The 12,436-nt window shown below is 43.8% G+C and overlaps 1 protein-coding gene across 5 annotated transcripts in view; it reads left to right on the top strand.

The window, feature by feature from the left end:
• Positions 1-12,436, top strand: part of ZBTB7C (zinc finger and BTB domain containing 7C) — a 380,670-nt gene that overhangs the window by 33,298 nt on the left and 334,936 nt on the right. The gene's annotated exons all lie outside the window — the stretch shown is intronic.

Below are 12,436 nucleotides of genomic sequence, written 5' to 3'. Positions count from 1 at the left end.
TTTTTTGCGGTACGTGGGCCTCTCACTGTTGTGGCCTCTCCCGTTGCGGAGCACAGGCTTCGGACGTGCAGACTCAGCGGCCATGGCTCACGGGCCTAGCCGCTCCGCGGCATGTGAGATCTTCCCGGACCGGGGCATGAACCCGTGTCCCCTGCATCGGCAGGTGGACTCTCAACCACTGCACCACCAGGGAAACCCACTCATTTCTTATTGTTGCTGAATAATATCTCATTCTGTGGATGTACTACAGCTTGTTTATCTATTCACTTATTGAAAGACATCTTGGTTGTTTCCAGTTTTTGGCAATTTGAATAACGCTGCCATAAACATTCACATACAGGTTTTTTATGTGGGCAAAAGTTTTCAGATCAGTTGGGTATATACCTAGGAGCACTATTGTTTGATTGTATGGTAAGACTATGTTTAGTTTTGTTAAAAAATTGCCAAAATGTCTTCCAAAGTGACTGTACTATCTTGTATTTTCTCCAGCAATGAATACGAGTTCTTGTTGCTCCACACCCTTGACAGCAGTTGGTATTGTCAGTTTGGGGGTTTTACCCATTCTGTATTATGTAGTGATATTTCATTGTTGTTTCAGTTTGCAACTTCCTAATCACAAATGCTGTTGATCATCTTTTCATACACTTATCTGCCATCTGTATATCTTCTTTGATGAGGTATCTGTTCAGATCTTTTGCCCATTTTTTTAACTGGCTTGTTTGTTTTCTTATTGTTCAGTTTTCAGAGTGTTTTGTATATTTTGGATACAAGTCCTTTCTCAGATATATGTTTTTCAGATATTTTCTCCATTGTCTGAGGAGACAGTGGGAGAAAGACAAGCAATCTGGGGCTTTTCTTTCATAGATTAGAAGTTTCTAAATGGAATAAAGCCCAACTTAACAATTTTTCCTTTCAAATATCTGTGTTTTTCAAAACTTTTGCTATTGGTGTCATATTTTAAAACTCATCAGCAAACCCAATTTCATGGAGTTTTTTACTATGTTTTCAACAAGAAGTTTTATAGTTTCACATTTTAAATTTAAGTCTATGATCAATTTTGATTTTTTATGTGAGGTGTAAAGTCTATGTCTAATGAATATATATAATACATATATAATATATGTGTACATATATACATATGTGTATATATTTATACGTGTGTGTGTATATATATATACACGTGTATATATATATGTGTATATATATATATATATACACATATATATATGGTTGTAATCCAATTGTTATGGCATCATTTGTTGACAAGACTACCCATTCTCGATTCAGTTGCCTTTGACATTCACAGAAAGATAGACACAATGAAAAGGCAGAGGACTATGTACCAAATGAAGGAACAAGATAAAACACCAGAAAAACAACTAAATGAAGTGGAGATAGGCAACCTTCCAGAAAAAGAATTCAGAATAATGATAGTGAAGATGATCCAGGACCTTGGAAAAAGAATGGAGGCAACGATTGAGAAAATGCAAGAAATATTTAACAAAGACCTAGAAGAATTAAAGAACAAACAAACAGAGATGAACAATACAATAACTGAAATGAAAAATACACTGGAGGGAATCAATAGCAGAATACCTGAGGCAGGAGAATGGATAAGTGACATGGAAGACAGGATGGTGGAAATCACTGCCATGGAACAGAATAAAGAAAAAAGAATGAAAAGAAATGAAGACAGCCTAAGAGACATCTGGGACAACATTAAACACACCAACATTCACATTATAGGGGTCCCAGAAGGAGAAGAGAGAGAGAAAGGACCCGAGAAAATATTTGAAGAGATTATAGTCAAAAACTTCCCTAACATGGGAAAGGAAATAGCCACCCAAATCCAGGAAGCTCAGAGAGTCCCAGGCAGGATAAACCCAAGGGGAAACATGCTGAGACACATAGTAATCAAATTGACAGATATTAAAGACAAAGAAAAATTATTAAAAGCAACAAGGGAAAAATGACAAATAACATGCAAGGGAACTCCCATAAGGTTAACAGCTAATTTCTCAGCAGAAACTCTACTCATATCAGATAAAATAGACTTTAAAATAAAGACTCTTACAAGGGACAAGGAAGGACACTACATAATGATCAAGGGATCAATCCAACAAGAAGATATAACAATTATAAATATATATGCACCCAACATAGGAGCACCTCAATACATAAGGCAAATGCTAACATCTTTAAAAGAGGAAATCGACAGTAACACAATCATAGTGGGGGACTTTAACACCTCACTGACACCAATGGACAGATCATCCAGGCAGAAAATTAATAAGGAAACACAAGCTTTAAATGACACAATAGATTTACTTGCTGTTTATAAGACATTCCATCTGAAAACAGCAGATTACACTTTCTTCTCAAGTGCACATGGAACATTCTCCAGGGTAGATCACATATTGGGTCACAAATCAAGCCTCAGTAAATTTAAGAAAATTGAAATCATATCAGGGATCTTTTCCGACCACAACGCTATGAGATTAGAAAGCAACTACAGGGAAAAAAACGTAAAAAACACAAACACATGGAGGCTAAACAATGCGTTGCTAAATAACCAAGAGATCACTGAAGAAATCAAAGAGGAAATAAAAAAATACCTAGAGACAAATGACAATGAAAACACGACAATCAAAAACCTGTGGGATGCAGCAAAAGCAGTTCTAAGAAGGAAGTTTATAGCAGCAAAATCCTACTTCAAGAAACAAGAAAAATCTCAAATAAACAATCTAACCTTACACCTAAAGGAACTAGAGAAAGAAGAACAAACAAAACCCAAAGTTAGTAGAAGGAAAGAAATCATAAAGATCAGAACAGAATAAATGAAATAGAAACAAAGGAAATAATAACAAAGATCAATAAAACTAAAACCTCATTCTTTGGGAAGATAAATAAAATTGATAAACCTTTAGTAAGTTGCCTTTTTTCCTTTGTCAAAAATCAGTTAACTACATTTCTGTGGGCCCTTTTCTGGGCTGTCTATTCTGTTTTATTCACCTATGTGTCTATTCTTTCACATCCTGTCTTGATTACTGTAGACTTATAGTAAATTTGGAAGTCAGGTATTGTGAGTCTTTCAATTTTGTTCTTCTTCTGTATTGTGTTGGTTGCACCAGGTCTTTTGCTTTTCTATATAAACTTTAGAATCAGTTCATCAAGATCTACAAAATAGCTTTCTGGAATTTTTATGGAGATTGTGTTGAGTTTATAGATAAAGTCGGGGAGGACTAACGTTTTAATATTGAGTCTTCTGACCCAGGAACATGTTTTGTTCTTGTTTTTGTTTTTTGCCTCTGTATTCTGAGATGTCATAATGATGCGCTTTGCCTTACAGTGGATCTATTTTTATCATTGTGCTCATATTTTTATCTAAGGGCCCACTTGGCTGGCCTTTTCAATCTATAACCTCTGGGGCCTTTAGTTCCAGGACATTTTCTTGACTTTTTAGATGATTTACTTTTCTCTTTTATGACCTCCCCCCACAGCCAGTTTCCTCTTTCTAAGCCTCTCATTTGGAGAGTAGACCTGGACTGGATCTGTAGTTCTCTTAACTTTTCTCTTCTCTTTTCTATCTCTTTGTCTTTTTGCTTTACTTTCTGGGAGGTTTTCTTAAGTTTACCTTCCAGCCCTCTATTGATATTTCATTTGTTATATTTTTAATTTATAAGAATTTTTTTGTTGTTATTCCCTTTTTATAGCATCCTGTTCTATGATTTCAATATTGTCTCCCTGAAGAAAGTATGATATATTTTTTTCAAGTTTTTTTCTTCCTGCACAGTCTCTGTTTCTTCCAAGTTGTTTGTTTTGGTGTCTATTATTCAATTTTGGATCTTTCTTCACTTATCTGGATATTTTTGTTTATCTGCACCTATTTAAGAGTACCAGTGCAAGTGCGATTTGATGACCATGGGCTTCACTGGAAGATGATCTGGCTGGGCCTTTCTCTTGTGCAGTCTTAAATGTTATGAAGTCTTTATTTTTAATTTTTTAATTGCAGTATAGTTGACATAAAATGTCATATTAATTTCAGTGTACCACATAGTGATTCATATGATACATTATGAATACATTAGGAATCGATCACCACGATAAGTCTAGTAACTGTCTGTCACCATACAAAATTATTGCAATATTACTGACTATATTCCCTATGTGGTACATTACATTCCTGTGACTTATTATTTTATAACTGGAAGTTTGTACCTCTTAATCATCTTCACCTATTTCACCCAACCCTCACCCCCCTCTCTTCTGGTGACCACCAGTTTGTTCTCTGTATCTGTGGGTCTATTTCTGTTTTGTTTGTTTGTTTTGTTTTTTTAGATTCCACATATAAGTGAGAACATATGTTATTTTTCTCTGTTTGACTTATTTCACTTAGCATGATACCCTTTATGTCCATCCATTTTGTCACAAATGGGAACATTTCATTCTATTTTATGGATGAGTCATATCTCATTGTATATGTGTGTGTGTGTGTGTGTAATCATATCTTCTTTATCCATTCATCTATCGATGGACTCTTAGGTTGTTCCCTATCTTGGCTGTTGTAAATAATGCTGCAGTGAGCATTGGGGTGCATGTATCTTTTTGAATTAGTGTTTTCATTTTCCTCAGATAAATACCCAGATGTGAAATTGCAGGATCATACAGTAGTTCTATTTTTAATTTTTTGAGGAACCTCCATGCTATTTTGTATAGTGGCTGTACCAAGTGATATTCCCACTAATATTACACAAGGGTTCTCTTTTCTCCACATCCTTGTCAGCACTTGTCTTTTTGATGCTAGCCATTCTGACAGGTGTGAGGTGATATCTCATTATGGTTTTGTTTTGCATTTCCCTGATGATTAGTGATGCATCTTCACCTATTTCACCCAACCCTCACCCCCCTCTCTTCTGGTGACCACCAGTTTGTTCTCTGTATCTGTGGGTCTATTTCTGTTTTGTTTGTTTGTTTTGTTTTTTTAGATTCCACATATAAGTGAGAACATATGTTATTTTTCTCTGTTTGACTTATTTCACTTAGCATGATACCCTTTATGTCCATCCATTTTGTCACAAATGGGAACATTTCATTCTATTTTATGGATGAGTCATATCTCATTGTATATGTGTGTGTGTGTGTGTGTGTAATCATATCTTCTTTATCCATTCATCTATCGATGGACTCTTAGGTTGTTCCCTATCTTGGCTGTTGTAAATAATGCTGCAGTGAGCATTGGGGTGCATGTATCTTTTTGAATTAGTGTTTTCATTTTCCTCAGATAAATACCCAGATGTGAAATTGCAGGATCATACAGTAGTTCTATTTTTAATTTTTTGAGGAACCTCCATGCTATTTTGTATAGTGGCTGTACCAAGTGATATTCCCACTAATATTACACAAGGGTTCTCTTTTCTCCACATCCTTGTCAGCACTTGTCTTTTTGATGCTAGCCATTCTGACAGGTGTGAGGTGATATCTCATTATGGTTTTGTTTTGCATTTCCCTGATGATTAGTGATGTTGAGCATCTTTTCATGTGTCTGTTGGCCATCTCTATGTCTTCTTTGGAGGCATGTCTATTCAGGTCCTCTGCCCATTTCTTAATAAGATCGTTTGTTTTTTTGATATTGAGTTGTGTGAGATGAAGTCTTTCTTAAATCATGAAGTCTTTCTTCACAGTCAAGTTGGGGTCCTCAGAGAAGGCTCATCTTGTCTCTTGCCTGGAGAGTAACATCCTGAGTTTGATGCTCTGAGTACCCAGTGGAAGAGGAGCCTTGCCTCAGTCACCAGAATTCAGCTGGATGATCTTTAATCCCCCTGTTTCAGCAAGGTAGGTCTCTTCTCAATTCCTCCTGGTGTCTCCCAGTCCAGAAAGCCTCTATTTATTTAACAGAATAAACCTCCCTCTTCTGCTGTGCTGGGCAAGGGGCCATTACTAGTCAGGGAAAGAACCTGGGACTCTAACTGCTTCCTAAACAGGTTGCCAACCAACCTTCCTTGTTTTATCCCTCCCTTCTTCTCTCTTGCTTTCAAGAGGGATTGGTACCACCAATTTCTGAGCTGTTAAGGGGTTTTGCAGTATAAATTGGGTTGGTTCTCAACTTCCCCTGCAGCTGGCTTAGAATTCAGCTTTTAGGGATTCCTGGGCCATTCATCACTTGTCCATCTGATTTCCAGCTTCAAAAATTCTGTTACTTTTATCTCCTCTCTCGTTCTTCCCATATTTATCTATTTATACTTACTTTTAAAAAAACTGTCATTCCAGTAGGGTTTGGGGAGGAAGCAGAAGTAGATGCATATGTCTAACTAGCCATATTTACCTGGTAAGGCTGACATTCAAGCCCAGCATCTGTTCTGATTTGGCTGGGATTGGGCCTTAGCATTTGTTAAAGATTTTGAATATTACCGCTGTTCAGACATGGTTTCTCTTATTCATCCTTTAGGATGAGTTCAGATGTTATCCTTGTGCACTGCTTTATTGTGTTCTTCCCTCCCCACCATCTCCCTCCCCCCACAAGAAGACTGGGCCATCTCTCCTCTTGAGATCACATAGACTTTGCCTTCACCGCTCTCACTGCATTTACTGATGATGATTTGTACAATTGCCTCGCCCTCTTAGACCAGAAGCTTTGGCGGTGGGTGGCGGGCACCTCTTGTTTGTCTTTAGATCTCCACCACTGACCCAATGCTCAGACATCAGTAGACTTACTAAATGTTTGCTGCATGAATAAAAGCAAAACCAGGTGCTTTGTGGGATGATGCTTTGGGGGTAGGCTTGCCTGGAGGCATTCCCCCCATCCCCTGTGACCTGCATGCTGGGCTGGAGTGGGAACCCAGGTTGGGTCCCTGAGGGCTTGATCTCAGCCCTCTTTCAGCCCCTGGATTCTTTCTGGGAACCTTTTTTCTCAGCACTGACCTTTTTCCTGAAGACTTTGTCTAATGTGCCTAAGTTTGCGATTAGAAATATTGAGAACACAGTGGGGATGGGAGGTGTCGGTACGTAACGATCTCCACCCTCTTCAGTGTTCCTGTGCACCAAAGACAGGGCCGTGCTGGGTGGGGGACTGGTGCAAAGCCACGGGGGAGGTGTCATCATTCTGTAATTGACACGCAGGGCAGCTCTCTTCCCTGAGGCAGGCCCAGAGCATTAGCAGAATGACAGCAGCATTTACAGAGCCCAGCCACCTTGCTGGACAGGTCTTACAGTGACGCAGAGGCAGGGAGTGAAGCTGAGAGGGGTTCTACGCCCCAAACTGCAGATGTACAGAGTGACAGCCTCTGGGGCTGCAGGCCCTTGACTCTGCCTTCCTCCCCAGGCAGCAGGCTGTTTTTCTGGCCCTAACAGGGCTGGGGGGATCCAGAATGTCACAGCTGACTGACAGCCCTGCTTCTAGCGATGAGGCCTGGCCTTGGGCTGATTTCCGGCAACCAGGGGCCTTTCCTCGGCCTCATACTTCATGCCCCCAAATGGTAATTAACCAAGTGCAGCTGACTCACTTGGGACGCCAGAGTTTTGCAAACGAAATGACTTTTCAGTCACACCTGCGTAGTGTGACTGGCGAGGCCTGGGAAGCCCTTCCCTCCAAATCATCATCTGGTCATGTACTCTGGGGGTCTTTTGATACCTAACTTAGAAGTGGGGTACCAAAAGGTGATTTCTTGGGGTCAAGACATTATCCTGTTTAAAATACAAGCAGCCTTAAGAAGAGCACATTGAACCAGTATTCATCACCGAAAACTTAATGTGGATTAATTTAACGTACTCATTAAACTGCTAGAAGTGCAAAGAGTTCTTGTACTGCCTCTACTTCAGAGCTTCTCAAAGTGTGGTTCTTGGACCAGCAACATCAACCACCAGAGAACTCGTTAGAAATGCAGACTGTCCAGTCCCACCCCAGAACTGCAGAATCAGAAACTCTGGGGATAGGGCCCAGTCATCTGCGTTTTACAAACCCTCCAAGTGATTCTTATGCACACCTCAGTCAGAGAAACACTGCTCTTCAAGATTAGGAAACTTTAAGAAAAGCCCAAGAAGGTGAGGGACTTGCCTGGGGTCACAAAGCTAGTTGATGGCAGAGCTGTCATTTTCAGATGACAACTGGTTGCCAGGATCTGGGGAGGAATTATTAACATTTATGGAAGCCTCTCTCCATGCAAGTCTCATAGCAGGCGTGTTATCTCACTAAATCCTCACCAGGATCCTGAAAACTGTCCCCACTTTGTAGAGAAAGAAGTCACGGCTCAGTGTAGTTGAATAACATGGCCGGATAGGGACACGATTTCAATCCTGATCTCTCTCTCTTTTTTCTTTTGTCTTCTTTGGCAACTACATTTGTTGTGTGTGTGCATGTGCTCCGAGTAGACCATGGACAGTGGCTATTCAGACCCTGATGGTAGGGGCGAGGCACTCTACGTGGTCATGTTGGCATTCTGAGGGCACTCCTCTCTTGGGGGGTGCTTTCCCACTTACTTTCTTCCCAGCTTTGTTTCTGGTTGGGTCCTGACTCCAGTCTGGAGGGACAGAATGAGAGACACCCCCGCTGCCCCCCAGACTTTCTGCCCACCGTATTTCCAGCTTGGCCTGGGAATTGGATTTCCTTGTTGATCTCATGCTTCTAAGTGTCCTTGCTGTTCAAGGAAAGCCAGAGCCTTACTGACCGTGGCCAGCACACCGGTCAGGAGCGACTTGGGGTGGGGGAAGGGGTTCCCCCACATCTGGGTTGGGAAGCAGGGCTCCTTGGGAGCCCGAGGGCATAAAAGACTCTGAGTCGGGGGGGTGGGAGGGGGAGCACAGGCAAAGCCAAACAGAAGAGGAAATTAAAGAGGCTCGAGTCTCCCGCCAGCTTCCTTTGCTGCATTTTTGGCAGGGATCGGCAAAGCTGGCCTGTCTGTAACTTTCCAGTCTGTCTGCTCATTGTCTTGCCCAGAAATACCAGATAAAAGAGACCGTGGAATGAGGAGTGAGGAGCTCGGGTCCCACCCTCAGGATATTCCACCAACAATAATTCTCTTTCAGGCCAGCACCGTCTGTGCCATCTGCCGGGGTCTAGCCGTTTTCACAGCTCTCGCCTCTGCGATGTGATGGGTGGGTTGGGAGGGGGTGCAGGGAAGACGTGTCTCCAGAGAACTCCTCACCACTGGCCGGATATCTGTCGCGCTGCCTGTCTTGTGCCTGGAGTCCCCCCCATGAGCACCATTCCATTGAGTTTCCCGTGGTCTCATATTAGAGTAGAATGCCAGAGGAAGGATAACACCTCATACCTTGCTGGTGAATGACTCACCAGGTTCTAGTTAAATGGGTAGGGGGTTCAGGGGAAATGGGCCCGTTGCTCTGAGTGGAGGCTTCTGGGAAAGAGCGGGACTACAGCAAGAGCAGATAGGATGGCAGAGACAGCTTTGCCATACTCAGAACCACATAAGCTGGTGCTGGAAGGGACCCCAGAGATGCCAGAGAAGGGACTGCCTTGCCCAGGGACACTGAGCCAATGGGGGACAGAGCCAGACAGACCTGGCCTGTTACACTCTTTCAAGAGCCCAGTGTAATTATGGGTCATCTTACCCCTCACCTCAAGCCTCCTCTTTTTGTGAAGAGGTCCTGCAACTTGGTTGAATCTCTCCTTCAAGAAGAGGTGACCTTCTGCAGAAAGTTTAAAGTGGGCTCTATTTGTGTGGTCGTTAAACACCTTCTGAAGGTCTCCTGGGAACAGATGCTAAGGCAGGCTCTGGGAAGACAAGGATGGGGAGAACACTCTCCTTCTTCTTGTGGAGCTCCCAGTCCAGGGGGCAATGCACAAGGTAAAGCACAAAAGCTAAGATACAGTGCGAGCAAGGGCTCTCTGGGAGCTGGAGAGGGGGATGCCTCTGGTCAGAAAGAAGCTGCCCCCAGCTCTTCTAGGGAAAGTCAGGGTTGGGGCTGCTTGAGCTGGGAACTGAAGAATGAGTTTTCTAAGCATATCGAGGAGGTGGGAGTGGGGGGAGGTATGGGCATTCCACATAGAGGAGACATCTCAGGTGGGAGGGGGCGTAGCCCTTCCAGAACCTGTAAATATGGTTGAATCACGATTATTGAAAGAGTGTGTTTAGGGGAGGGCCAAGAGACAGTCCAGAACGGAGGGCTGGGCCAGGCCATAAAAGCCATTGAGCATGGCTACACTAAAGGGTCTAGACTTACCTCCTGAGGGCAGTGGGGAGCCATTGAAAAGTTTTATTAGTCAATCAATGCTAACTGTCCAATAAGCAACCCCTAACATGTTAATGGCTTAACCTCAAAGGTTCAATTCTACTCCAGTGAAGTCTGCTGAGACCTCCAGAGTCTGCAGCGGGAGGGGAGAGAAAGACGGAGAAAGCATACCAGCTCTTGGCGCCCTCAGCCTGGAAGTGGCACATATATTTCTCCTCGTAGTCTGTCGGCCAGAAACAGCCACATGGCCCCAGCCTACCTGCAAAGGAGGCTGGGAAATGTCGGGAGGCACAGGCGTGCCTGGAGAGCACGAACAGCTGCCACAGGAGACTTTAGTCAGGAGAGTGCTGTGGTCTGACGTGTGACTTGGGTTGTTCACTCTGGCAGCAGACTGAGGAAGGGGTTAAAGGGCTGCAAGCGTGGAGACGGAGGCTGGACTGGAGGCTCTTCCAATTGTCTGGTGACAGAGCTCTACCTGCTCCCCAGTTCTCTGCAGACTGCAGTGGTGTGAGCCTTCAGGGAAGGAAGGTGGGTGGAGACTGCCATGAGGGAGGCAGACGGCTCAGGGGCGATGGGAGGTCAGTGACGGGCCTGTTGACGGGTGCACTGGGCAGCCACACGTAGGGCTGCAGGGCTCGCAGTGGGCCTGACTGAGCTGGGGGTGTTATTGGCCTCTTCAGACTTCAGGGCCTCCCTGAGCGTGAGCTGTGCTGAGGCAGGCCACCTGCCTTTTACCCTGTGTTCTCGGCGCTCCGGAGGTCCTCACTTACCATTTGGAGCGAGTGAGCACGTGGTAAATGAAACCATGGGTGGAGTGAAGGGGCTTGGAGGAAGGAGGGAGCTGGATGGAAGCATTCCGGGGAAAGAGGAGCCTTGAATGGCCGGTCTTCCAAGGTAATAACACTTCTCTAGTGTTCCTAAGCTTCACTGCCACCTGTTTGTAGCTCTGAGGAGTAATGCAAGCTGCCACTTCAGGAGGACTGTCAGGTACTTTCAGAGGAAGCGTTTGCTCATCAACTTCTGCATAGCTGTGCTCATTTTAACCCAGTGACTGGCTGTGTCCACACTGCCGTCTGCCCCTGGTAATACCGTGGGGACGGCAGGCCTCCCGCCCAGCCTTCGCTCTCCTGGTTGCCCTGTCTGATTTCAGGCTCTCACGCCAACCTAAGGAACAGATGTCCCAAAGCTGGCAGCGGGGAGGAAGAGACCTGAGTTCTGGTTTAAACGAGGCTGCTAACTTTCTGGATGATCTTACAAAGTCATCCTGTATTTCTGGGTTTCAGTCTCTTCTGTTGGGTGGGTGTGGGGATTTTAAATGAGAGATCTTCAAGCTCTGACATTTCCAGCTCCACAGGATGGAAACTGAATATCTTAAGGGCCCAGCAATTTTCGGACCACTGCTTTTTCAATTAGAGGCAGGAATACCGGGAGGCATATTGGGAGTTTCCAGAGGTGGTCTGGGCATGGCAGAGCTCACCGGTTTTTCCTGGGGCTGCAGAAAATGGGGGGTGTGGGTCTCAAGTGTGGGCCTCTTCCCTCTCTTGCCTCTTTGGGAAATGAACCCCTTTGAGAAATGGGTGAGAGCCACAGACCATCTCTCCAGAAAAGCATGTGGCCTGCACAGAACCATGTACCAGATGCACACCCTCTTTTACGTCTAATTTCAGAGGCTCATGGCCTCCCTAAAATGCAGCTGGGCTATCTGCCTGCTTTTCTCTCCCTAGTGGGTTCTGGGTTCCTTTTACAAATCCAGTGCTTGCTCCTGAGCCAAGTTGTGGAAGAGCTTCAGGAGCCAAAGGAAAGTCCTCAGAGGTGTTTGCTTTGACCTCACAAGGGATTGCATGAGACCTCTCTAAAGAGAGACAGAAAATCAGCGCAAATTTATATGGCGACAGCTGAAGGCACTTGATAGGTGGGGTGTGTGTGTGCTTGTCTGAGAGAGAAAGTTGGGGGGCAATGTGGGTGTATTGGCACTCTTACTTTGATAACATGTCTTCTGGGAGGGATTCTCTACTTTTTTGTAGTTAAGCTTTTTATTTTGAGATAATTAGAGACTCGCATGCAGTTATAAAAAATAATAAGAGGAATCCCTTGTACCCTTAACCTAGTTTTCCCCTTTGGCAATATCTTGCAAAATTATAATACACTATCACAGTTAGGATATTGATATTGATACAGTCAAGATGCAGAACATTTCCAACACTGCATGGATCTCTCTTGTAGCCCTTTTATAGCCACGGCCACTTCCCTTCTC

Source organism: Physeter macrocephalus, chromosome 19 (assembly GCF_002837175.3).
Source record: "Physeter macrocephalus isolate SW-GA chromosome 19, ASM283717v5, whole genome shotgun sequence".
NCBI lineage: Eukaryota > Metazoa > Chordata > Mammalia > Artiodactyla > Physeteridae > Physeter > Physeter macrocephalus.
The sequence above is the reverse complement of the archived record's forward strand: the minus strand, read 5'-3'. Positions and strand labels throughout refer to the sequence as shown.